This window comes from Oncorhynchus gorbuscha, linkage group LG09, assembly GCF_021184085.1.
Source record: "Oncorhynchus gorbuscha isolate QuinsamMale2020 ecotype Even-year linkage group LG09, OgorEven_v1.0, whole genome shotgun sequence".
Classification (NCBI taxonomy): Eukaryota; Metazoa; Chordata; class Actinopteri; order Salmoniformes; family Salmonidae; genus Oncorhynchus; species Oncorhynchus gorbuscha.
Genome location: NC_060181.1, coordinates 44,260,073 through 44,264,118, shown reverse-complemented (window position 1 = coordinate 44,264,118; position 4,046 = coordinate 44,260,073).

Below are 4,046 nucleotides of genomic sequence, written 5' to 3'. Positions count from 1 at the left end.
TCTTTGAAGAACTCACACTTCTTTAAGTTTGCCTGTAGACCATACTCTTTCAGTCTTTTCAGGACCTCTTCCAGGTTAGCCAGGTGCTCTTTGTCGGTGCGTCCTGTTATGATCATGTCATCCAGGATACACTGGGTTCCTGGGATTCCTTGCAAAATCTGGTCAATAGTTCGTTGCCAAATGGCTGGGGGTGTTTTGCACTGACTCCTCCACCTCAGCTGAGACGATAGAGTGTCTCAGAACAACGTTTGCACGCTTCGGTTTGCCACTGCAGCTGGTAAGTGACAACGCGCAAGCTTTTGTAAGTGACGAGTTTACAAGATTCATGTCAGTAAATGGAATCAAACACTCAACTTCAGCTCCGTACCACCCTGCCACCAATGGGCTGGCAGAACGCTTTGTGCAAACTCTAAAGCAAGGACTCTGTGCAGCAAAACGAGACGAAGGGACTTTGCAAACAAAACTGGCCAAGTTCCTGGCCTCCTACCGAAACACCCCACATGCCATTTGGCAACGAACTATTGACCTGATTTTGCAAGGAATCCCAGGAACCCAGTGTATCCTGGATGACATGATCCTTAAAGGGGACATCAGTAATTAACAGAACATAACAACGAGTCAGATATGATTCCCAACATGGCAGTTTCTTGTCATTGTTGATAGCTATCTGCCCATCCAGAATCACAACTCACGAACTTCTGCCACATTGAACCGTGTGCATCGTTTTCGTGACGTTGTCAGGTAACCCATCTATCTATGCACTGTAGGATATTACGCGAGAATAATGAATAAACCTCAGCCACTCACTCTCAGCCTCTGTCGTCACCTCACAAAGTGTGTAGTTCATTTATATTTTGGGGGTAAAAATGTGAACAACAGTTATGGTATTTTGATGAACTGAGGATAATAATACCTTTTTTTTAAATGATGCTCTTTGCACCCTTTATTTATTTATTGCCCTATCCACGACCGATGGACACACTAATCTAAAGGATACCACTATGTTTTTCCACTGACCCGTCACAGCATGGGTGGGAAACAGTGTATACAGACCTGTGTACCTATGGTTGAACATTGATTGGCATGTGTGTTGCTAAAAACACATGCGATTTAAACAGAAGCTACAAAAATGATGTAGTTCGAATAAAACCGTTCAAACGTAGACGTTCCCCTATATAGCCTATATGATGCAACTGACCACGAGGGTTGCAGGAAAGACTGCCGAATGCTTGTTACATCAAACTGAATGAGGTGAAAGTGAGGAATGGATCAATTATACAAGGAAAGTGCTCATTGTCTAAATACAGGCACAACCTTTATTAAAGTATCAGAATGATGAAAGGGCACAACCTGGTGCAACACCGTTCAAATTCAGTTGACATTGATGCTGCAACATAAAATGCTTGTGCCATGTTACTCCATCCAACATTTCAAAATGATTTTTGGCCCGTTATTGTCCAAGCTTCTTTTATATTGGGAATAATGGGACACTATGTAAGTGAGCATCTTTATTTTGATCTCAATATAATAGAAAACGAATGCTTTATTTATTAGGCCTATGGTCTGCATAATTACCAAGAGCTTCTCTCTTTATTTGGGAACATCACCTACAATGTAACAATTTATGAACAATAATTGTTTCATTCTGCTTGTTCACGTTGACTGAATAACCCTGAGTCATGGGCTACTGTCACTATTCTCACACTGAGTCATGGGCTACTGTCACTATTCTCACACTGAGTCACGAGATTTCTGACAGCCATGTGACGTGATACCCATAACAGTTATTCAATTTCAGTCCCACTGCTTGAGAACAATATACGGGAGGCAATTTATGCAGCATATATTATACACATATTCTACAACTTCAACCATTTAAACAAATATTAAATGGAGGAATAGCTCGAACGGAAGAGCATACAAACGGATGGATCCTCATCAGTATCGCGGACGGTTGCCAGGCGCGTGATACATTGCTTTGGTACTGGGGCAGCGTTGCATCAGCAGCATCCGTCATCAGCTGATCACTCTCAAGGTCTCCTTCGCAGAGCATCATGGGGAGGACACTGGAACCGCTGGTTCTATCCGGGGACCGCTACATCCCCTACAACTAAACCAACGTTGGTTCACCATCAGCACCATAATAGGAGACCCACGTCAAAAAGAGGTCACGCAGAGAGCATCTCGTTTTTCATAGGTTGTTAGGAGCTGGACTAAGTCCTCAAAGGGAAACGTGCGGATTGTCGCGCATCCACTCCACAAACCTGAGCTATATGAAACGAATAACGAAGACATTTGCAAGGGACTTTGTTTTAATAGTATTCTACCGCATTGGTGCCAGTTGAATCGTGGAGGGCGGGAGAGGAATAGCACGACTGGTCACGACAGGTGAATTGCGGTAAATTGCTTGTTTTAAACTATTATATGACATCTAGGGCATTGCTGACATACCGTCTGTATAAAATATTGATTAGTAGGTCAAGAATTAGTGCCTTTATAGTAGCTTTTGGCCGTTTAAGAAGTGTGGGAATCACTCTATTTGACCGCAAAGTCTACGTTTTGCTTTTCATAGAACAGTGATTTTTCTAGCGAAGTATAAATATATTGTTTTTGCTGCCATCGGATTCCTCTATTAGCTCAATACGCATAAAACAAATCAATTGAATAGAATCGTAAACAAATGAAGACATTGCAATCTATTAAGACGTTAGAAAGTATGCTATCAGGATATACAATTATTCAACTTGTTATTTTAGGGCTACTTCAGTTCAATTCATAAAAGCAACAGGGCAACGTTTGTTTACAACTGTGATCAGATTCAGCACCAAGGACAACGTCTTATCAGTTCCTTATTTTGCAGGCTGCCGCTTTCAAGACTGTGCCGTGCTTTTCCACCTGAAGATCTTTTCTCTTGTCCTCTTGTCCTGTTTGTCATCTTCTCATCAAGAGCTGCTATTTGTTAGTGAATATCTATCTATTCACTGAAGATGGTGGAGGAGGAGGTACGTTCTGCCCCCTAATTCAACCCTGTAGACAGAGTAGCAATCTATGCTGCTGTTATTATATGCTGACCATGCACTACTCACAAGTACTATACTTTTGACCATACAATGTGTGGCCCCTCAAAAGGTGCCTAAACCTTTGCATTCCTACAATCCATCAATTTTTTTCCAATTCTGTTGCATGCGGTCAGAATGTCATATGACTGTTCAAAACCTACTTCATGGTGGTGGGCGTTGTGCTGTATGATGCTGTATATCAGTGAGTCATGTTCTACGCTGAGCTTCCCTGAGCCATACAGCACCTTCCGAAAGTACTCACACCCCTTGACTTTTTCCACATGTTGTTGTGTTAACAGCCTGAATTTAAAATGGATTCAATTGAGATTTTGTGTCACTGGCCTACACAAAATACCCTATCATTTACAAATGAATAAATCATGAAAAGCTGAAATGTCTTGAGTGAATAAGTATTCAACCCCTTTATTATGGCAAGCCTAAATAAAGTTCAATGTGCTTAACTAGACACATAATACGTGGCATGGACTCACTCTGTGTGCAATAATAGTGTTTAGCGTGATTTTTGAATGACCACCTCGATCTCTGTACACCACACGTACAATTATCTGCAAGGTCCCTCAGTCAAGCAGTGCATTTCAAACACTGATTCGACCACAAAGACCAGGGAGGTTTTCCAATGCCTCGCAAAGAATGGCACCTATTGGTAGATGGGTAAAAATAAAAAAGCAGACATTGAATATCCCAGAATATTCTAAACATGCATCCTGTTTGCAACAAAGCACTAGTGAAACAACGACCAACTTGACAGAGCTTGAACAATTGGTAAATATTGTACAATCCAGGTGTGCAAGGCTCTTAGAGACGTATGCAGAAAGACTCCAAGGTGTAATCGCTGCCAAAGGGAATTCTAAAATGTATTGTGTCGGGGGTGTGAACACTTATGTGAATGAGATATTTGTGTGTTTAAATGTTCAAAACATTTGCACAAAGTTATAAAAACACGTTTTCACTTTTTGTCGTCATGGG